Below are 24,975 nucleotides of genomic sequence, written 5' to 3' on the forward strand. Positions count from 1 at the left end.
TCCCATTGGAAGTGGACCCACAAGTAACAGATCTTAAGCCCTAGCAGCTTGAGTAAAAGGAAGTGTCTGTACGTGTTGTGAGTATTTAAAGTTTCAAGAACACTGAATCAAGGCACTCAGGTATGCTACACACAACTTCTTTTAGCCTTTTGAGATCCTCTCTCCTCCCTTTTCCACTATGTTCTGAGCTCCAAGAAGCTGACCCACATGGTTTCCTGTTTGGTTTGTCCAATAAAATACATTGATAGGCGATCTGGAGGGAGGGTGAGAGAGCAGTTGGCTTATTTATTCCTTGGGCTCCTCCCTACCAGGCTGCCTCAGGTTGGCTGCAGGCTGTACTGAAGCCACACTCCCGTCTGATGGCCTTTCCCAGTAGCAGTCTCTCTCCTGTGTCCCATTGTCCAACTTGTGTGTGCCATCATTTCCTGACAGAATCCTGGTTGTTACATCCAGCAAAGGGAGTTTGTATTGCCTGAATTACCAAGAGTCTACACTCTTGCACATATCTAGGTCAATGCTTGGGTAGAGCTTACTAAGTAAATAAGCTATATCCACTCTTGTACAGACTGTGGCGATTTAGAGCAGATTATGTGGCATTATGGCAATCTGTTCATTCAAAGCAAAGATAAAGTATGAATAAGGGAAGAGGACAGTTTTCCTTTGGTGGAAAAGTTTCACATTTTTGGTTTTTGTGTTTAATTCTGTTTGCTTTGTGTCATTTGCCACTTCCATGTATAACTAACAAAAAGTGACTCACACAGCATTAGTTCTTTGACGTGTTTACATGGAAGATAGTCATACATTTTGGTTTTCACAGACGGCAGGGCTGCAGCGAAGACCACAAATACTGACAACCATATTATTCCTGAAAAAGTAAGGAAATAAAGAAATTGCAGGAGAAGAAGCACATTGTGGGCTGCAGTTATATGGCTCTTCAGTAAGACTTTTCTTGAAGGGAAAGAGATAGCTCCTGGCAGCTCCCTGTGTGCTGTAGCTGATGCCAGCAGTGAAGGACTCATGGGAAGATGAGACTTGGCAGCACCTTAGTATTCAAAGCAATGATCTGTTTAATACATGATTCTATCTTAAGGAGCTGTTGGTATTATGTCAAGATGATAACCAGGCTTACCTTTTCTGCTACTTGTGGATATTACTTATATATCTATGAATGTACTATAATGTACTGGAATGTACTGGAGACAGTTTGGGTGCATAAGAACACAACCGTAATTCCATCATGCAGATCCAATGACAATTTTCTGTTGGTGCTGGGGAATTTGTGCAAATATCCATGTAGTTTGCATATTTAAAAAAAGAGGAGAGAGAATTTGAGGATTTTTGTTTATCAGAAATAATTCTGGTAAATTAATTTTGGATATGTCAACAAAGCTACAATAAGTGACAGACGGTGTTTGCCAGAAGCAATCCTGTCAGCTTGTTTCCAAGGGCAAGAGTCAATAGAACACTGACACAGATGACTGAAGTCTGTCTCACATGACCCCTCTGATTCCCAGTGAAGAACACTGGGCTCTGGGTGCAGGACCTCTGTGCAAGTTCTAGCTCTTCTCATCTGCACATTCGTATCCCCCAGTGGGTTTTGGCTACACCAAAAGTATTTGAAAGTAGTTTGTAAATTGCCAAGCACTCCGTAGTATCTGCTCAGATCGTCTTCCAAGGGGAAAAGAAATGACAGAATTTGTTTGAAGGCTGTCTGTAAACTATTACATGCTGCATACTTATAAGAGTGATATTATTATGATGATGAAGCCAATGACCCTCCTTGGGTCTTCTAGATAAACACAATGGTGCTCATCCCCCATGAAGTCTCACCTGGGTCTCAAACTCAGCCAAACAAGAATTAACTGAGAAACAATGTCCCACAAGGGAAGAAATCCTGGGCTGGGATTCTGGCGACATGGGTTCTGGGCATAGCTTTGCTGCAAATGGTTTTGTGCCTTTGGGAAAGTCTCTGAAACCCATGTATGATCAAGATGTAACCCACTGAACTCTTAATAGATGCCCAACCCTAAGACAGCTGTCCTTGGGATTGTCTTTTTACTCCTCCAAGGGTTGAGAAACCTACTGGTCTTCGTCACTGTGGTCCCCAGGATCCCATGGTTTCTAGAAATCGCTTAGGAAAAGAATGCAAAGACCTGCAGGCAAGGAGCATCCATCTGGGAAGTTAATGAGCTTGCTGAGTTCTCTGGAAATGGATGGACTGGAGGGGCCAATCAGAGTGACTCCTTGAAGCACATTGTGGTATATGACATCTCACCCAGGTGGTCCCAGTGAGGAAAAAGGAGGGACAAAGGAGGACAAAGGGAACTCAGACTCCATATCCAGTTTGTAAATACTGACATATTTTTTTCTATTTGATATTTGCTCCTGGTAAGTATCATATTTAGGTTAAAGCTATTTTGCCAATTCGTTTATGTAATAGAATGTTAAAATGAGACTCTTTCTGCCTCAGATCAGCTGAAGTCCTAGAAGAAGGGGAACAAAACAGGTGCCAAATATCCTCATTATAAATGAGGGTGCTAAATTAATGGTAAAGGATTTGCTAACAAGATTTCTGAAAGCTACTTTTTCTTTAAATTATTATTATTATTTTATTGAGGTCATAATAGTTTGTAATATTGTGAAATTTCAGTTGTGCATTATTATTTGTCAGTCACTGTGTATATGTGCCCCTTTACCCTGTTTGCCCACCTCTCCACCCCCTTCCCCTCTGGAAACCACTAATCTGTTCTCTTTGTCCATATATTTGTTTATCTTCCACATATGACTGAAATCATACAGTGTTTATCTTTCTCTGTCTGGCTTATTTTGCTTAACACAATACCCTCAAGTTCCATCCATTTTGTTGCAAATGGAACAATTTTTATCTTTTTTATGGCTGAGTAGTATTACATTCTGTATATATATACCACATCTTCTTTGTCCATTCATCAGTAGATGGGCACTTGGGTCACTTCCATGTCTTGGCTATTGTGAATAATGCTCCAATGAACACAGGAGTGCATGAGTCTCCTTGGATTTTGATTTCAAGTTCTTTGGATAAATATCCAGCAGTGGGATAGCTGGATCATATGGTATTTCTATTTTTAAATTTTTGAGAAATCTCCATACTGTTTTCCTTAGTGACTGCACCACTTTGCATTCCCACAAGCAGTGTATGAGGGTTCCCTTTTCTCCACATCATCTCCAACATTTGTTGTTTTTTTGCTTGGTAATTATAGCCATTCTAACAGGTGTAAGGCGATACCTCGTTGTAGTTTTGATTTGCATTTCCTTGATGACTAACGATGTCGAAAATTTTTTCATGTTTCTGTTGGCCATCCATATATGTTCTTTAGAAAAAATGTCTGTTCATACCTTCTTTTCTCTGCCCATCTTTTGATCAGGTTCTTTGTGTTTTTTTTGTTGTTGTTGAGTTGTATGAGTTCTTTATATATTTTGGAGATTAACTCCTTGTAGGATATATAATATGCAAATATTTTCTCCCGGTTGGTGGGTTGTCTTTTCATTTTGTTCATGGTTTCCTTTGACTTGCAGAAGCTCTTTAGTCTGATGAAGTCCAACTTGTTTATTTTTTCTTTCGTCTCCCCTGCCTAAGTAGATACGGTATTCAAAAAGATTCTTCTAAGACTGATGTTAAAGAGTGCACTGCCTATATTTTCTTCTAGGAGTTTCTTGGGTTCAGGTCTTACCTTCAAGTCTTTAATCCATTTTGAGTTAATGTTTGTGTATGGTGTAAGATAATGGTCTATTTTTATTCTTTTGCGTGTGGCTGTCCAGTTTTCCCAACACCATGTATTGAAGAGACTGTAACTGAAAGTTCGGTCTCTGAACCCGATGCCAATCCAGACAACGAGAACAGAGTCTTGAGTGGAAGAGGAAAGGTTTTTATTATGCCAGGCACAGGGAGCAAAGCAAGGGCTCATGCCTCAAAAATTGCTAGCTCCCTGATGAGGAATGGGTAGGGATTTTTATTTGGGGTTTTGGGTATGGGAGGGGGGAACATGTAGCTTGTGCAGCTCGGCGCTTTCCCACCAGCCTGCATTTGGCCTTGAAAGGCTGCTTGCAGCAAGGCAGCGGGGATGGTGAGATAGGAGGATGGCAGGTGGGCGTCCTTCGCCGTTGTCTCCTCTTCTTGTTTGAGGCGGGTTCAAGCGCCAGGAGTCAAGGAGTTGAGGTCTGGGAAGCCTCCGCTCCTTGATGCTCTTGAGACAGCGGCTTTCCTGGCAAACTCAAGGACACATGATTAGCTAAACTTTAGTGTGCCTCCAACTCCAGGCCACCTGGGCTTTTAACAATTTGTAACTCCCATTTAGTTGTAAAGCTCAAAGGGTCCAAGTTTAGAGAAACAGGTATTTACATATGAGTGGAGCTAGAGAAGCAGGAAAGGGGGTGGTGGGTTTTAGTTTTAACCCCGTATATGCTGGGTTCAATGTGGGGGAACTGATATCAGGACTGATGTTAAGAGCCTGTAACAAGACTTTCCTTTCTCCATCGTATGTTCTTGGCTCCTTTGCCAAAGATTAGCTGTTCATGGATGTGTGACTTTATTTCTGGGCTTTCAATTCTTTCCATTGATCTACATGTCTGTTTCTGTACCAGTATCATGCTGTTTTGATTACTATAGCTTTCTAGTGTATTTTGAAATCAGGGATTTGATACTTCCAGCTTTATTCTTTTTTCTCAGGATTGCTATAGCTATTTGGGGTCTATTTTTTTGCCTCATATGAATTTTAGGATTCTTTGCTCTATTTCCATGAAGAATGTCATTGGGATTCTGATTGGGATTTCATTGAATGTGTAGATTGCTTTAGGCGGTATGGACATTTTAACTATGTTTATTCTCCCAATCCATGTGCATGGAATATCTTTCCATTTCTTTATATCATCATCGATTTCTTTCAACAGTGTCTTATAGCTTTCATTGTATAGGTCTTTCACCGCCTTGGTTAAATTTATTCCTAGATATTTTATTCTTTTTGTTGCGATTGTAAATGGGATTGTATTCTTGAGTTCTCTTTCTGTTCATTCATTATTAGAGTATAGAAATGCAACTGATTTTTGTAAGTTGATTTTGTACCCTGCAATTTTGCCATAGTTGTTGATTATTTCTAACAGTTTTCTGATGGATTTTTAGGGTTTTCTATATATAAAATCATGCTGTCTGCAAAAAGTGAAAGTTTCACTTCTTTCTTGTCAATTGGATACATTTTATTTCTTTTTCTTACCTAACTGCTCTGGCTACAACCTCCAGTACTATGTTGAATAAGAGTGGCAAGAGTGACTCTGTCTTGAATCTGTTCTCAGGGATGGTTTCAGTTTTTCTCCAATGATTATGATGTTGGCTGCAGGTTTATCATACATGGCCTTTATATGTTGAGGTACTTTCCTTCTATATCCATTTTATTCAGAGTTTTTATCATGAATGGATGTTGGATCTTGTCAAATGTTTTCTCTCCTTCTACTGAGATGATCATGTCATTTTTATTCCTCATTTTTTTTAATGTGGTCTATTACATTGATTGATTTGCAGATGTTGAACTATCCCACATCCCTGTTATAAATCCCGTTTGATAATGGTGTGTGATCATTTTGATCTTTATTCAGTTTGCCAATATTTTGATGAGAATTTTTGCATCTATGTTCATCAGTGATATTGGCCTTTAATTTTCCTTCTTTGTGTTGTCTTGTCTGGCTTTGGGATCAGGGTGATGTTGGCCTCATAAAATGTGTTAGGAAGTGATCTATCTTATTCAACTTTTTGGAATAGTTTGAGAAGGATAGGTACTAAAACTTCTTTGAATGTTTGGTAGAATTCTCCAGAGAAGCCGTCTGGTCTTGGACTTTTATTTTTTGGGTGGTTTTTAATTACTGTTTCAATCTCTTTACTTGTGACTGGTCTATTCAGAGTCTCTATTTCTTCTTGGTTTAGTTTTGGAAGGTTGTATGAGTCTAAGAATTTATTCATTCCTGCTAGATCATCCAATTTGTTGATATATAGTTTTTCATACTATTCTCTTATTATCCTTTGCATTTCTGTGGTATGCATTGTAATTTCTCCTTTTTCATTTCTAATTTTATTGTTTTTTTTTAAAGATTTTATTTTTTCCTTTTTCTCCCCAAAGCCCCCCAGTACATAGTTGTGTATTCTTCGTTGTGGGTTCTTCTAGTTGTGGCATGTGGGACGCTGCCTCAGCGTGGTCTGATGAGCAGTGCCATGTCCGCGCCCAGGACTCGAACCAACGAAACACTGGGCCGCCTGCAGCGGAGCGCGCGAACTTAACCACTCGGCCACGGGGCCAGCCCTCTAATTTTATTGTTTTTGATCCTTCTATCTTTTTTCTTAGTGAGTCTGGCTAAGGGTTTGTCAATTTTGTTTATCTTCTTAAAGAAGCAGCTCTTACTTTCACTGACCCTTTCTAGAGTTTTTCAGTCTCTATTTCATTTATTTTTGCTCTAATTTTTATTATTTCCTTCCTTCTCTTGACTTTGGACTTTGTTTGTTCTTCTTTTTCCAGTTGTATTAGGTGTAGTTTAATATTGCTTATTTGAGATTTTTCATGTTTGTTAAGGTGAACCTGTATTGCTATGAAGTTCCCCCTTAGGATCACTGTGGCTGCATCCCATATGAGTTGGTATGATGTATTTTCATTTGCATTTGTCTCCAGGTATTTTTTGATTTCTCCCTTAATTTCTTCAGTGATCCATTGGTTGTTTAGTAGCCTGTTGTTTAGTCTCCACATGTTTGTCATTTTCCCAGCTTTTTTCTTGTAGTTGATTTCTACTTTCATAGCATTATGGTCTGAAAAGATGCTTGATATGATTTCAATCATCTTAAATGTATCAAGGCTTGCCTTGTTTCCCAACATACGGTCTATCTTTTTGAATGTTCCACGTGCTCTTGAAAAGAATGTGTATTCTCCTGATTTTTGGTGGAGTGTTCTGTATATATATCTATTAAGTCCCGTTGATCTAGTTTTTCATTTAGTTCCACTATTTCCTTGTTGAATTTATGTCTGGATGATCTATCCATTGATGAAAGTGGGGCGTTAAGGTCTCTTACTATTATTGTGTTGCTGTTAATGTCTCCTCTTAGGTCAGTTAATAGTTGCTTTATGTACTTTGGGGCTCCTGTGTCATGTGCATATATTTTATAAGTGTTATGTCCTCTTAGTAGAGTGTCCCTTTTATCGTTATATACTACCTCTCTTTGTCTCATTGCCTTTTTTATCTTGAAGTCTACTTTTTCTGATATAAGTATGGCAACATCAGGTTTCTTTTGTTTACCATTAGCTTGGAGTATTATCTTCTATCCCTTCACTCTGAACCTATGTTTGTCTTTAGAGCTGAGATGTGTTTCCTGGAGGCAGCGTATGGTTGGTTCTTATTTTTTAATCCATCCAGCCACTCTGTGTCTGTTGATTGGAAAATTCAATCCATGTACATATAGAGTGATTATTGATATATTAGGGTTTAATGCTGCCATTTTATCACTTATTTTCTGGTTCTTCTGTATTTCTCTTGTTTTTCAAACTGTGTATTTTGGACTGCCAATTCAGTTTGGTGGCTCTCTATGATGGTTTTCTCAGTTTCTCTTTATTTATCATTTGTGTCTCAGTTCTTATTTCTTAATTGTGGTTACCATGAAGCTTGCATAAAACATATCATAGATGAGATAGTCCATTTTCGGATAGCCTCTTATTCCCTTAGTCTAAGCACTTTCCATCTTTTTCCTCTTCCCCTTCTAAGTTATTGTTGTCACATGCAAACCAGTTTTGAACCCCTTAGTTCATCATATAAATCAAGAATGTATAGGAATTGAAGAGAGGAGTCTTAAGAGTTTGGAGAGGGAAGAAAAACATTCATTAAAAAGAATTATTGGAATGCCAAATGCCGTGGAGAATTGTGGAGGGTGCTCTACATCACATGTGAGGCAAAGGATGGCTTCAGAAGGATCACTTGATGATCTGACATGTGCTTCCTGAAGTTTGGAGAGCATAGGACTGAAAGTAAAGCTGTGACTCAGAACAGACATGCAGGCAGGGGAGAGCAGCAGGGTAAGGCAGGAATGTCCCAGTGTATCCTGTGGGCCAATGAACCCACAGGAGAGAGAGCTCTGGAACCAGCTTGAAAGGAATTCTGACCTAGGACAGGAATTCCCTTGCCCCTTGATTCACCATTGTAAAGTCTTAATGAGAGAATCTCCAAGAAACCCACAGATGCTTCCATTGAGAGTAAAAGGAACCATTGACTATCCACCCAGCTCAGAGGGCAAGATAACAGTAGTACCAGTTCCTTTCTCTTTATCCTCTCTCCTTCCTGGGATCATTTCTAGAAGGGTCAGAAACAGCAAGTACTGGGTAGTGGAGGAGCCGGTAAGTAAGAAGCCAACCACAACCCCTCCCACACCACTGGCTTCCAGGTCCAAAAAGTACTGAGCTTGATGGAGGGAGATGCTCGAAGTGGATGAGAATTTGAAGTTTTTATTATGACATTGGACCACACAGCCTAATTACTGAAATGAAACTGTTCTTGTGATTTCAATGGATGGGAACTCTATGAGATTCACTCAAGATTATACCCTGGAGATGAAAAGAACTTGCCTCATACAGCAAGTGTGAAGTGCCATCAGGAGAAAAATAAAGTTTGTTATTTGCATCTTAGCTGGTCAGGTTGGTTCAATAAAATGACTACATGTATTCAGTATATTTGCTTTATTGTATTTCTATTTGCTTTTCTGATTACTATTTGAATGTAGACTTTGCCCATAAGTTAATGTGAAATTTTAACTTTGAATACTTTCCTCCTCAAGCCCAGAATAAAAAGAATAATTCTGCTTAGCCTGGTACTTTGCATATTTAAGAAAAACGATGCTGTCCATCTCAGCCCTGCTGTAAAAAGAAGAGAGGAATTTTAACTCAATGCACAAATGGGCTGATGAGCCAAATGGAGGCGTTGAACAACGTTCCAACTTTTTCTGGAATTGCTCTTTGCATTGTGTTTTTATTGTCTGTCTAAAAGAATTACAAATTCTCAGAATGCTATGCACAAATTTCATTAAATGTAACTATAAGGCCATATTATAGAATAAAAACATATTTTATTCTCTATAATATTTTGCCATTTCTCTCATTAAACTAAATGGTAGTTAACAGATCCTCTGACCTTTGCTTTATCAACAGGCAAAGATTTACTGATTATTTTCACATTTAACAGAGGCCAAACAAGAATGAGAAAGGTCAATATTTGAGTTGTATATATATCCATCCTAATCAAGGTTAAAATATCTAATTAATGTTGGGAGGTATACAGTGTTTCCAAATTCAATGAATGAATAAAAAATGTCTAATCAACATTGCCTTCTGTGTTACATAGATTACACCTTTAATATATGGTAGGAAATGACTATTGTTTCCTCATAAGAAAGTGAGATCTCTGCTATACATACATTAATTAAAATTTTCCTTTAAAAATGTTCTAACTGAGTTGACCTTTGCATTTGAACTACGGTGTTTTCCCACTAGTCATGGGACTGGGTCACCCTTAGCATTTCTATCTTTCTGCCCCTCTGCCCAGCAAAATGATGATATGAGAAATATCGAGCTTGGGTGAAGAGTGTGGTTTATATCAGGGACATGTAATCTTTCTGCAGACAGCATGTCTGAGAGGCAAATCCATAACCTGGGCTTCATTAACAGCAAGATATACTCAAAGTCTAGCAAAATGGAGTTGAGGTTTTCACCTGGCTAACTCCCACCAATCCTGTAAGAGGCAGTTAATGTCAGCTCTCCCAGGAAGTCTCCTTAAACCTCCCAGTCCAGGTTAGGGCCTGTCTTCTAAGTCTCTGTGGAGCCAGCACTGCAATTACGTGTATGGGGGCCTGGCTCCTGTACTGGAGTGTGAGCTCACTGAGGGCAAGATCTACACCAAATCTTGCACGTTTTCTTACTGCCTTAGGACTTAATATATCTCAGTCCATATTTGCTAAACTCAACTACAATGTGTATCATTCAGTACTATATCCAAAGTCCAAAGCCAATCCTGAGGAGTGAACAAGGGGATGGGAGAGAATGTCCACAATGAGGCTTAAATGATGCAGATGATCACTCAGGTCCCTCAGAAGAGGAGCCCACTTGAGCCCAACCATTCAAGCTCTAAATACAAGTCTAAGGATCAAGTCCCTATTTCCAATGCACCAGAGTCTGGGGGAAAGAAAGCAATAGGACACTTTACAGAACACTGATTAGAAAAATGATGAAATAGACAACTTACAGATGAGTGAACATCTTTTGCAAAAGACAAAAGGATAATTTGGGGCCTTCTAGAAAAGGAAAAGAGTGGTTGCCTGCCTCTTTTGCTTCCACATAAACGTATTCTGATGCACTACAATCACCAAGGTACAAAAGGAAAGACTAAAGCAAAGTCCCAGGAGGAGAACTAGGATTAAATGTTTAGGGATGCAGATCTTATCAGGTGTTGGAAGACCATCTCCCAGGATGTCCCTGAGCTCCTGGCATCTCTCCTGATGCTCAGGGTTCAAAGCCAGGTGGCAGAAGAGCCAGGAAATGCCCCTGCCATGGTGTCATGCCCTCCAAACATAAATGTGTTCACCTCGGACTACAGGTCAGTGTCTGAGAAGTGTTCAGCCTAGAAAGTACAGTAGAGATATTTTTATGCAATGTCAGTTTATAGATGTTTAGAGTCCCAATCAAAATTATAGTTTTGGGAAAAAATTAGAATTTCAAATGAGTGCTTGAATTTTAGTTCAGTTCAACAAATACATACTATGAGCCACGCTTTGATGAGAGCATAACTGAGAACCAAAGTTAGATAAGGAAAGCAGGCCTTGCAAAGAGTTCCTCGATTCATCCTGACCGATTTATCCAGATTTTCCAGCACCTCCCTGTCAACATCTTACCAGCTTATCTTATGACCTGTTCTCCTGTGCTTTCCTGAACTACCATATGTCTTTATGATAATCACAAAATCCTGTCAAAGTAGTAGAAAATTTAGTCTTCTTTGCCTCCCTCAAGTGAGAAAGTTGCAGAATTCTATCTTTACCTCAAACTGTATAGAGCCAAATGAACAATTTCAAAGAATTGTCAAATTTAGGTGATCAATTTTGCTTGTGTTTCCCCTTCTCCCCATTCATCTACCTACTCACACAATTAGAGAGATACATGAACAGGCTTTGAAGTTTGAAATTTGAAAGATTTACCTGGGCATAGAGGACAACATCCTGAAAATTCTGGTAACTCCTCATCTGAGTGTTATCCCTCCTTTTCTGATCCTTGAGGGATTTCTTTCTATCATGGATTGCCTTTTCTGGGGTAGAATAATAATTCCCCTTTACTAAAGTGACAGCAAAGTCAATTAAAGTAAAATAAATTATGGAGCAAGCCATGGCCCATGAATGACTTCAAATCTTGCCTAATATCCTGAGGTAAGAGTGGGTGTATTATATTTAAATAGATTTAATTTTTGCAGACATTTACTTTCCCATCAAATGGCAACTGTTGATCAAAGATCCAAACGCAAACATGACAGACCAAAAATATATCTATATAACTAGATAGGTAATATAATTAAGATGATTTCAAACTGAGGTGCAAGTGACCAATGCTTCTTTCTTCCTCAGGCTAATATCTCATTTCCATGGAAAATTATCAAATTAAATAGAGTAAAATGGAAGACAGGCAAAGAAATGCCAAAAATGTATAATTGGAAGGGCTAAAAGAAAAAACAAAAATTTGGAGCACAATATTTAAAACATAATCCACAAAACTTAACAAAAATAAGACAAAATTGATTGTACATATTAAAGAGCCCATCTTATGCCTTCAAAAATTGGAACATAATAACCAATTTCAATATATATCCTAGTAAAACTATTTAACATTAAAGATAGAGAAACAAAAATCCTCAGAGACTCCAGACAAAAAGACCAAATGACATTTATGTGTAAGAAAGTTAGGCTAGCATCACACTTCATAAGAACAATAAAGAAATCAAGGCAAGATTAGAGAATTTTCAAGAAACTCAAGGAAACAAAGTGTTAGATAAGTATTTTATATCCAGCAAAATTGTTCTTCGAGTGCCAAGTGTACCAAAAAACAGTTATCAACTTGCAGGAACTCAGAAAACACTATGCTCATGAGCCCATCCTGAGGAATCTTTAGTGGACGAGCTTCATCCAACCAAGAGACGACTGGGGAAACTTTTTAGATTTAATTCTAGATCTCAGACTAAAATAATGATAGGGACATGGGCAGAAGAATAATACATAAATATTAAAAGTGAAAATAATGCAACTAATAACACAAGGATTATGGAGGAGAAAGGGGAAAGTAGAATAAGAAAACTAATGTTGTGCAGGTTAGAGATGAAAATCACAAGATGTCATTAAAAACTGACAGACCATCAACCATTGTCCCCAAAGGACAAATACTTTATGGTTCTATATGGTTCCACATATACAAGGTACCTAAGTACCTAGTCAAATTCAGAGACAGAAAGTAGAATGGTAGTTACCAGGGCCTGAGGGGGGAGTTGAGTGAGGAGTTATTGTTTGGTGGGTATGGAGCTTCAACTTTGCAAGATGAAAAGAGTTCTGGAGATGGACGGTGGTGATGGTTGCACAACAGTGTGAATGTACTAAATAGCCCTGAACTGTACACTTAAGAAAGAGGGAGATGGTAAACGTTATTTTGCATGTGTTTTACCACAATAAAAGTTCTGACCAATGAGATAGCAAAAGATTAAATAAGGAAAAGTGGGATTAAGGATCTATGAAAGGACTAAGTACTACTGTAGACATAGAACAAAAATATACACCTTCTTAAATGTCACAAGATACTACGTTTGAAAAGAGCAAAGACATACCACATAGAGAAAAAACCACAGCACATTGGGTAGAATAATGTCCCCCCAAAATTCACATCTACCCAGAACCTGTGAACGTAGCCTTATTTGGAAATAGGGTCTTTACAGGTGTAATCAAGTTAAGATGATGCCATATTGGACTAGAGTGGGTCCTAACATAATGAGTAGTAGCCTTCTAATAAGAGAGAAATTTGGACACAGACATTGCTATACACTGAAAGTTCATGTTCTCCCTAAATTTGTATGTTGAAATCTAATCCCCAATGTGATGGTATTTGGAGGTGAGATCCTTGGGAGGTGATTAGATCATGAGGGCACAGGCCTCATGAATGGGATTAGTGCCCTTATGGGACCTGAGAGAGCTCCATAACCCCTTCTGCCATGTGAAGACACAGTGAGAAGAGAGTTGATGTGAAACAGAAGCAGGCCCTTGGAGGACACCAAATCTACTGCTAACTTGATCTTGGACATCCCAGACTCCAGAATTATGAGAAGTAACTGTCTGCTCTTGATAAGCCACCCACTCTGTGATATTCTATTATAGTACCCCAAATGGACTTAGACACATGGAGGCAAGATAACCATAGGAAGACAGAGGGAGAAATGAGAGTGACACATTTGAAAGCGAAGGAATGCCAAGGATTACTGGTAACCACCAGAAGGTAAGAAGAGGCAACAAAAGATTCTTCCCTAGAGCTTTCAAGAAGGGTCGTGGACCTGCCAACACCTTGATTTTGGATGTCTAGGCTCCAGAACTGTGAGAGAATAAATTCCTGTTGTTTTAAGCCACCCAGTCTGTGGTTATTTGTTATGGTAGCCCTGGAAACTAATACACACACTAATTATAGCAGAATACATGGAGTAAAACAAAATAATATGACAGTGTTGAGACCAAACATGTCAGCAATTTCAATAAATAAGTGGGAATGACTTGCCTACTAAAATAAAAAGATTGTCAATTGGCTCAAGAAGCAAAATTCAACTATGTGCTACATATAAGAAAGACACATAAAATGAGGTAGTTCAAAATGGCTAAAAATAAAGGCATTGACAGGGATATACCAGGCAAGGGGAAATGACAAGAAAGCAGGTGTGGTAATCCTGATATCAGACAAAGTAGAATTTGATCAAAACCTCATTAAATAAGACCACCTTTTAATGCTAAATGTTGTGATATCACAAGACACAATAGTTATGAACATATATACACACTAAGAACACAGCAGTACCTATTTAAATCAGAAACAACAGGTGATGCAAAAAAAAAATAGGCAGAGTCACACTAATAATAGGGGTCCTTAACATACCACTCTCAGGCCTGGACAGGTCAAGTGGCCAAAAATAAGATATAGAGGATATAAGCAAAATAATAAAGCAGAACATATGGGGAGAAATATCAAGCACCATTCCTAATAAGAGAGAATATATTTTCTTCTCAAGAGCACATGGAAAATTTTTAAAATTCATGATATATTAAATCAAAGAAAACATTAATAAGTTCCATAAAGGGGAGATATTACAAACAATGCTCTCTGATTGCAATGCAACAAAACTAGAAATTTAAAAAAATAAAAAATCCTTTCCACCTAGAAATTTATAAGCCTTCTATTAAATACCTTTTGAGTGAAAAGGAAATACAAACAGAAATTACAGAATTTCTGAAAGAGAAGTAATGAAATAATTGTTAAGCAAAATCCATGGGATATATTTAATCAGTGAACAAAGGAAACCTTCATAGGCTTAAAAACATATAGCAATAAAAAATAGATCTTTTGCCCATTTTTTAATTGGATTGTTGGTTTTTTTGTTGTTGAGGTGTATTAGTTCTTTGTGTATTTTGGATATTAACCCCTTATCTGATAGACGGTTTGCAAATATCTTCTCCCAATTGTTAGGTTGTCTTTTCATTTTGTTGATGGTTTCCTTTGCTGTGCAGAAGCTTTTTAGTTTGATGTAGTCTCATTTGTTCATTTTTTCTTTTGTTTCCCTTGCCTGGTCAGACATGGGACTTGAAAATATGCTGCTCAGACCGATGTCAAAGAGCATACTGCCTACGTTTTCTTTAGAAGCTTAATGGTTTCGGGTCTTACATTCAAGTTTTTAATCCATTTTGAGTTGATTTTTGTGCATGGTGTAAGGGAATGGTCTACTTTCATTCTTTTGCATGTGGCTGTCCAGTTTTCACAATACAATTTATTGAAGAGACTCTCCTTTCTCCATCATATGCTCTTGGCTCCCTTGTGGAATATTAGCTGTCCATAAATGTGTGGGTTTACTTCTGGGCTCTCAGTTCTGTTCCATTGATCTGTGTGTCTGTTTTTGTGCCAGTACCATGCTGTTTTGGTTACTATGACTTTGTAGTATATTTTGAAATCAGGCAGTGTGATACCTCCAGCTTTGTTCTTTTTTCTCAGGAATCCTTTGGCCTTTCGGGATCTTTTGTTGTTCCATATACATTTTAGGATTCTTTGGTCTATTTCTGTGAAAAATGTTGTTGGAACTTTGATAGAGATTGTGTTGAATCTATAGATTGCTTTAGGAAATATGGACATTTTAACGATGTTAATTCTTCCAATCCAAGAGCACGGAATTCTCCAAAGAATATATACAGATGGCCAACAGGCATATGAAGAGATGCTCAACATCATTAGCTATCGGGGAAATGCGAATCAAAACTACAATGAGGTATCACCTCACTCCGGTCAGAATGGCTATAATTAACAAGACAGGAAACAACAAATGTTGGAGGAGATGTGGAGAGAAGGGAACCCTTGTTCACCAGTGGTGGGAGTGCAAACTGGTGCAATCACTATGGAAAGCAGTATGGAGTATCCTCAGAAAATTAAGGATAGAGCTACCATATGATCCATCTATCCCACTGCTGGGTATTTATCCAAAGAACTTGAAAACACAAAGGCATAAAGATACTTGCACCCCTAGGTTCATTGCAGCATTATACACAATAGCCAAGACATGGAAGCACCCTAGGTACCTATCAAGGGACGAATGGATAAAGAATTTGTGGTATTTATACATGATGGACTACTACTCAGCCATAAGAAATGATGAAATCCGGCCATTTGTGACAACATCGGTGGACCTTGAGGGTATTTTGCTGAGTGAAATAAGTCAGAGGGAGAAAGTCAAACACCATGTGATCTCCCTCATAAGTAGAAGATAAAAACAATGACAAACAAACACATTGCAACAGAGATTGGATTGGTGGTTACCAGAGGGGAAGAGGTGAGGGAGGAAGGGGAAAGGGGTGATTAGGCACACATGGGTGGTGATGAATTATAATTAGTCTTTGAGTGGTGAACATGAGTAATCTACAAAGAATCTGAAATATATTATGATGCACATCTGAAAATTATATAATTTTATAATCCAATGTTACTACAATAAAAATTTTAAAAAACAAAGTAGGGGACAAGGGATTCTGGGAATCAGGCATGTAGAGGGGAAAAATGGCACTAGGCATGAAGTATGCAGATCTCTGTACTTCTCCTAATAGTCACCCAAGTGTTTCTATCACATAAGAGGTATGAAAATCCTGGTAGATAAAGTGACTCAGTTAACATCAGCCAGTCTCTGTCATCACATGTCCCAGCACTGTCACAAAGGGTCCATGAGCATAGTAGCCATAGTGGCAGGGATGGAGGCTATGAAGGGGCCCGATAACATGCGCACCTTCCTACTCACTGGGGTTGACTTAGCTACTGTCACTGTGAAACATCCAACATGCCAGCAAATGAGGCCAGTGCTAAATCTGGGAAACAGCAGCATTCTCTGAGAAGAAAATACACATTGGATGAGACACAACTAATCTTAAGTGGGTTTGGCCAAGTTCCAGTTACTATTCTTGCCTGTAGGGTTTCAGGTAACACCACTGTCCAAGGGCTTACATAGTGTTTGACCTACTAAGAGAAGATCTCACATAACATCACCTTGGACCACAGGACCTGTTTTATAGGAAAGGAGGTGTGGAAGGGAACACATAACCCATGGGATCCACAGGTCCATCACATACTTCCAACCAAAAAAGTTTCTGTCCTGAAAAGGTAATGGAATGGCCTTTTGAAGGCACACCTGAGACTCCACTTGGAGATAATACTTTGTGAAGATGGGGCTCTATCTCCAGCATGTAATATACAACCTACTCATTGACCGAATTGTTCTGTGTTCTCCATGGATAGACTAAATGGGTCTAGAAAACAAAGAGTGGAAGGAAAGTTGAATCTGCTGACCATCACTCTCAGTGATCCACTTTGGGGAATAGTGCTCCCTATACCCACAAAATAGGCTCTCTGAATCTAAAGACTTGTTTCCCAAATAGGAGATATTTCTACCAGGTGGCATGGCAAAAGTCCCATTAAACATTAAGCTATGGTTTCCACCCAGTTACTTCAGGTTCCTTGTACCAAGAGAACAGCAGACAAGTAAAGCCATCCCATCCTTTGACACATATTATAGTCAAATTATAAAGACCCAAAGACAGAGAATTTTGAAAGCAACAAGAAAAAAGTGATTCATACCATACAAGTGATCCTCAATGATATTAACAGTTTATTTCTCATCAGAAACCATGAAGGTCAGAAGGTAGTGGGGTGATGTACTTACAGTCCTGAAAGAATTGTCTTGCCCCAACCAAGAATTGCATATCTGGAAAAATTAATCTTCAAGAATGAAGAAGAAATCAAGACGTTCTGAGACAAACAAAAGCTGAGGGAATTTATTACCAATGAACCTGCCCTACATGAAATACTAAGAAAAGTCATTCAGTCTCAAATAAAAGGACACTAGACAGTAACTCAATGACATAAAACATTTGTTGAAGAATAGTAATAAAGTCACTTCATAGATAAACATAAAAGCCAGTATTAATGTACTTTTCTATTAGTTTGTAATCTCTCTCTTTCCTATTTAATTTAAGGGGAAAATTTATTAAAATTGTATACCTATGTTAATAGGCATACAATATATAAAGATATAATCTGTGTCAACAATCACATGAAAGACATGGGGATAGAGATGTACAGGAACACAATGTTTATATACCATTAAAACTAAGTTAGTATTACTCAAATGAGATTTCATTATAAGTTAAGATGTTAATTGTAGGCCCCAAGAAAACCACTAAGAAAATAAATTAAGATATACGTAAGAGGAAAGATGAAGGGAATCAAAGAGGCGCACACACAAAATCAGCTAAATACAAAAAAAGGGCAGTAATGGAGAAAATGAGGAACACAAAACACATACAACACACAAAAAACAAAGAGCTAAATGGCAGAAGAAATCCTTCTTTATAAGTAATCACATTAAATATAAATGGATTAGACTCTACAACTAAAAGACAGAGACTGACAAATTAGATATTTTTTAAAAAACTGGATCCAATTATACACTTTCTAGAAGAGACACACTTTATATATAAGGACACAAATCTGTTCAAAGTAAAAGAATGAAAAATATATCCCATGCACATAGAAATCAGACCAGAGCTTTAGTGGTGACATTATTGTCAGACAAAATGGATTTTGAAACCAAAAAGTTTACAACAGCCAAAGAAGGACAATATATATTGATGAAAGTTTCAATACAGAAAGAAGAAATAACAATTATAAACATATACACACCTAACAAAAGCTCCTGAGAATATATGAATCAAAATTTGACAGAATTGAAGGAAGACATAGACAGTTTTGCAGTAATAGTTGGCAAGTTCAAGACTCACTTTCAATAATGAATAGAACAACCAGAGAGAAGATTAATAAGAAAATAGAGGACTTGAAGACACTATAAACCAATTTGACCTAACAGAAATGTACAGAACACTCCATCTAATAACACATTTTTTTTCAAGTGCACATGGAACATTCTTCAAGATAGATCACTTCCTAGGCCACAAAACCAGTCTTAATAAGTTTAAAAGATTGAAATAATACAAAGAATATTTTCTAATCACATGGAATGAAACTAGAAATCAGTAACAAAGGAAAACTGAAAAATTCACAAATATGTGGAAATTAAACTGCACACTCTTAAACAACCAATGGGTCAAAAAAGAAATCACAAGAGAAATTGGAAAGTACTTTGAGACAAACAAAAATGCAGTATGTCAAAACTTATGAAATGTAGGGAAAGTAGCAATAGGAGGGGAAAGTATAACTGTAATCATATACTTTTAAAAAAAGAGGAAAGACCTCAAATCGATAATGTAACTGTACACCTTAAGGAATTAGAAAAAGCTAAACCCAAAGTTAACAGAGGGAAAGAAATAATGATGGCTAGAGGGGAGATAAATAAAGTAGAGATTAAAAAGACAATAGAGAAAAAGCAACAAAAGCAAAAATTGGCTCTTTGAAGAGATCAACAAGATGTGAAACCTTAAGCTAAATCAACTAAAAAAAAGAGATGATTCAAGTTACAAAATCATAAAGGAAAGTGGGGACATTACTATTGATTTTACAGAACTAAAAAGGATTGTAAGGAATACTATGAACGGTTGTATACTAAAACATTAGATAACCTAGATGAAATTGACAAACTCCCAAAAGCACAATCTACCAAACTGGATTAAGAAATAGAAAACCTGAATATAGTTGTGACTACCATGATTTTGAATCAGTAATCAAAAACCTCCCAAGTAAGAAAAGCCCAGACAAGACGTCTTCACTGGTGAATTATATCAAATATTTAACGAAGAATTAACACCAGTTCTTCTCAAAATCTTCCAAAAAGTTGAAGAGGAAAGAGTAGTTCCTTACTCATTCCATGAAGCAAACATTAACTTGATGTCAAAACTACAAGGAAAGAAAGATACAGGTCAATATTCCTTATGAATATAGATGCAAAAATCCTTAACAGAATACTAGCAGACCAAATTCAGCATCATAGTAAGAGGATTTTACAATTTGACTGTGTGGGATTTATTCCCAGAATGGAAGTGTGGTTGAAGATACAAAATTCAATAACTGTAATACACCATAATAAAGAAGTAAGGAGAAAAACATATGATCATTTCAACTGATGCAGAAAAATTATTTTACAAAATCCAACATCCATTCATTATACGACACTCAATTAACTAGAAAAGGAAGGGAACTTCCTCAAAATGCTAAAGGCTTTTTATGAAAAACCAACAAATAACAACATACTCAATGGTGAAAGATTGAAAGCTTTTTGCTAAGATCAGGAAAAACAAAGATACTGTGCTTTCATGACTTCTATTCAATGTAGTACTGGAAGATTTAGCCAGAGCAACTAGGCAAGAAAAAGAAATTAAAAGCATCCAAATTGGAAAGGAAGAATTAAAATTATCTGTGTTTGCAGATGATATGATCTTACATGTAGAAAACCCTAATGAATCAACAAGAAGTTTTAGAGCTAATAAACAAATTCAGCCAAATTGCAGGATATAAAATCAAGACACAAAAGTTAGTTGTATTTCTGTATACTTGCAAAGAACAATCTGAAAAAAAATTTAAAAATCCATTTACAATAGCATCAAAAAATACTTAACAATAAATTTAAACAAAGAGGTGAAAGACTTGTACACTAAAAATCATAAAACATTGCTGAAATAAATTAAAGAAGAACAAATTAATGGAAGGACATCTATGTTAACAGATTGAAGTACTTAATATTAAGATGACAGTACTACTGAAAGCGATCTACAAATTCAATACAATCTCTATCAAAACTCCAATAACATTTTTACAGAAATAGAAAAATCCATCCCAAAATTTTTATGGAATCTCAAGGGGCTCCAAAGAATCAAAACTAACTTAAAAGAGAATAAATGTGTAACAAATTACAAAGCTATAGTAATCCAACCACAGTGATAATGGCATAAGGATAGACATATAGACAAAAAGAAAGAATAGACAATCCAGAAATAAACCCTCCCATATATAGTCAATTGATATTCAACAAGGGTGCCAAGACAATTCAATGAGTGAAAAACAGTCTTTTCAACAATTGGCTCTGGGAAAATTGGATATTCACAGGCAGAAGAATGAAGTTGGACCCTATGTTCCACCATATAGAAAAAGGAACATAAAATGGATCAAAGAGTTAAAACACAGCCCACAGAATAGGAAAAAATATTCACAAATCATATCAGAATTAAAAAGAACCCTACAACTCAACAATAAAAAATCAACAACCCACTCAAAAATAGCAAGGGACTTTGATAGACACATCTCCAAAGACACTTCTCCAAATTGCCATTTGGAAATGGCAAAAAGCACACAAAAAGATGCTTAACATCATTAGTCATTAGGGAAATGTAAATTAAAACCACAATGAGGTACCACTTCACAGCGAAGTGGTGTGGCTATAATTATTTTTTTAAAAAAAGAAATGGAAAAAAACAAATCTTGGGCAGAATGTGGAGAAATTGGGCCTCTTTTGCATTACTGGTAAATATGAAATGGTGCAGCCACTATGGAAAACAGTTTGGCAGTTTCTTAAAAAGCTAAACATAGAATTATGTGATGCAGTGATTCCAATCCTAGGTATATACTCAGAGGGATTCAAAACAAGGACTCAAACAGATAGTTGCAGGGCAATGTTCATTGTACCTTACTCAAAATAGACAAAAGGTACAATAAACCCAAGTAACCATCAATAGATGCAAGTGTACACAAAATGTGGTATATACCTACAATGACATATTAATCAGTCATAAAAAGGAGCGATGTTCTGATACATGCCACAACATGGATAAAACTTGAAATCATTGTGCTAAGTGAAAGAAGCCGGAAACAAAAGGAAAAATATTGCATGATCCATTTATATGTGGAATTTAGAAAAGGAAAATTCGTAACAGAAAGTAGATTAGACATTACCAATAGCTGTGGGAAGGCAGAATGGGAAGCGCAAAAATTTTGGAAATGGGTAGTGCTGATGGCTATAGAAAAGTGAACGTAATTAATGCCACTGAATTGTATACTTAAAAATGGTTAAAGCAGCACATTTTATGTTATATATATTATACTAATTAAAACAAAATAAGAATGTAATATGCCAATAACCATTGATGTAATGAATGAATTGAATTGTACATAAATTGTATCTCAATAAGGCTTTTTTTTTTAAATAAGGGGGCTCCTACCTGGGAGATGCAGTCCTCGAAGAGGAGTAAAATTAAACACAATGTGATAATTTGCATCAGTATCAAACCCAATTTTATCAAACTCAGAAAACAGGAAGTGCCTGCGTGATCGACCCACAGGAGTAATCTCTTCAAGCTGCTAGCTTGGGGATTGACTGGCCCCCTCCTTTGCCTTTCTGGTGCCTATGAACTGAACCAGGAACCATCCAGGAATAAGAACATGAATTTCCTTTTAAAATGTGGCATCAAAACTGACCCCGGTCTCTTGAAGATGGTGATCTAACCAGTCCAAAGTCTTTCTCATTCCCTCCTTCCTTCAGCCATCAGATCAGTAAGGATTTCGTGGCACCACAGTAGGCACAGTCCTGTGTTCCATGCTGTGGGAGCATAAGGACACAGAAGGCCTAGTTACCACCTGCAAGGAGTCCTTGGTTTGGGTGTATGGATGGCAAATGAATGGGAAAGATATTTACTGGTTAATAACTGTTGACCACGGCCAGCACAACTTTCTAAGAGTTCAGCTCATACTCTACACACAGTTGTACATTCTGCTTTGGTCACTTTGTTGTTTTTTTTTCTAAAGATTTTATTTTTTTTCCTTTTTCTCCCCAAAGCCCCCCAGTACATAGTTGTATATTCTTCATTGTGGGTCCTTCTAGTTGTGGCATGTGGGACACTGCCTCAGCGTGGTTTGATGAGCAGTGCCATGTCCGCCCCCAGGATTTGAACCAATGAAACACTGGGCCACCTGTAGCAGAGCGCGCGAACTTAACCACTCGGCCACGGGGCCAGCCCCGTTTGGTCACTTTGTTTTAAGCTTCTCCCATATCATTAAAAATCCTCCATAAACATCATTTTCAATGGCTGCTACATCTAGCCACATGGTTTACCTGACACTTTGTCACAAGAGCCCTGGAGAGTGAGATTTGCATTTAGGCCAATATGCGGAGCTGACAACCTGGAACATTCTCCTGCTGCTTGGAAACACTGGATAAAACAGAGCAAACAGGAGATGATCCCTGGAAAGTTATTTGGGCCTCAGTTTGCTCACCAAGAGTCGGGGATTTTTAAAAAAAATCTGTTGTGTAGGGTTGTTGTGGGAGAAAACATATGAAGTTCTTTGCTCAGTGCCTGGAACATAGCAAGTTCTCTCTAAATGTTAGCTATTACCAAGCATTATGAGCCCAACTATGCAGAAGAAAGTGAGGACTCAGGGAGGGAAAGAAAGAGTTACGACCAGAATTCAAACCCAGGCTCTCTGACTCCAAATCCCTCTCCACTACTGGCCCAGGTGGTGTTGGTGAAAAGCTGGTGCTGAGCCAAGTAAGGGAAAGAGTCAGGGCCCAAGAGTCCCTGTGGCTGGGGTGAGGGGGTGCAAAGTTACCACAGAACTAGGGGAAGGGTGGCAGGATTGGATGTAAGTGGTTGTGTGCCCTGGGCTTTGAACAGGAATCCAGGATTTAGGGAATAAAGATAAGACTCTGGCCCCATCGGTTGTGTGATGACTCACCTGTCATAAGGTAGGGCAAAGGAGAAAGGTGTTCAGGGTCCAGGATAGATGGTTGAGGGAGCAGGTCCAGAGGAAATAGGTCCCCTTGGAAAGCTGCCTTCCGAGGAATTCTTTCTGAAATATATTGTATTTTACCTTCTGAATTATGGGCCTTGGACATGACTTTGAATGAGTTAACCACAAAAAAGTGAAAGAAGTAATGAGCTAAAGATGAACGTGGCCCCATCCCTTGCTTTTCGTGTATGACATCCATGGATTTGCCAGCCCTCTTTCCTTTTTCTGGTATTTGCCAATGCTGCTCTATCCATCCTTCAAGATCTCTTTATTTGTTTATTCTTTCTTTTTGTGGGTGCCCTAAGCCTACTGTTCATTCCTTCAGTACATCCTTTATCATATTTTTTGTACTAATTTATTTGTCTGTCTTCAGGCACTAAACTGTGAGCTCAAAAGATATTTTTGAGTGAATGAATGAGCAAATGAATGAATAATTCTATAGGTATTCAGAGAAAGGATTATTAGCCCACCTATATTAGTTTCCTGGGGCAACTTTAACAATTTACCAGAAATCTGCTAGCTTAGAACAATATGAATTTAATCTCTCATAATTCTGGAGGCCATAGTCTGAAATAAGTATTCCTGGTTCAAAATCAAAGTATTGGCAGGGCCCTACTTTCTCTGGAATCTAGGGTGAATTTATTGCCTGATCCTTCCAGCTTCTGGTGGCTGCTGGAATTCCTTGTCTTATAGTCACATATCTCCATTCTTCAAAGTCAGCATCTTCAAATCTCTCTCCACTCTGTCTTCATGCGGCCTTCCCCGTGTATGTGTCAAATCTCCCTCTGTTGCTCTTATCAGGATACAAATGATTTCACTTAAGGCCCACTTTGATAATCCAGGATAATCTCCCAAATCAAAATGCTGAATGTGTTATCTTCAACACTTTGCTTGGAAATCTCATCAGCTAAATATCCAAGCTCATTGCTTATGAGTTCTTCTTCCCACACAACTGTAAGACATAATTCAGCTAAGTTTCCTGCCTCTATACAACAAGGTTTGCTTTTCTCCAGTTTCCCGTAGCATGTTCCTCATTTCCTTCTGAACCATCATCAGAGGTGCCCTTAATGTTTACATTTCTACCAACCTTCTGTTATGATGATATGTATATTCTCTAAGATAATATAAGCATTTCTTTCCATGCTTCACACTTCTGTCTGAATCCTCACCAAAGCATCTTTGATGTTCATATTTCTACAATAATATGTTTAAGGCAGTCTAGGCTTTTTCTATTGTGTCCTTCAAAATTCTTCCAGCCTCTACTTATTATTCAACTTCAAAGCCACTTCCACACTTTTAGATATTTGTTACAGCAACATCCCCACCTCTGGTACAAAAATTCTAAGGCTGTTGTAACAAATCACCGCAAACATGGTCATTTAAAATAGAA

General features: G+C 37.7%; 1 pseudogene; it reads right to left on the minus strand.

Moving 5' to 3' along the window:
- Positions 1-10,024: 10,024 nt before the first annotated feature.
- Positions 10,025-24,975, minus strand: part of LOC124239207 (cytochrome P450 4B1-like) — a 94,996-nt pseudogene continuing 80,045 nt past the window's right edge.

The sequence above is a fragment of the Equus quagga genome, chromosome 5 (genome assembly GCF_021613505.1).
Source record: "Equus quagga isolate Etosha38 chromosome 5, UCLA_HA_Equagga_1.0, whole genome shotgun sequence".
NCBI classification, from domain to species: domain Eukaryota; kingdom Metazoa; phylum Chordata; class Mammalia; order Perissodactyla; family Equidae; genus Equus; species Equus quagga.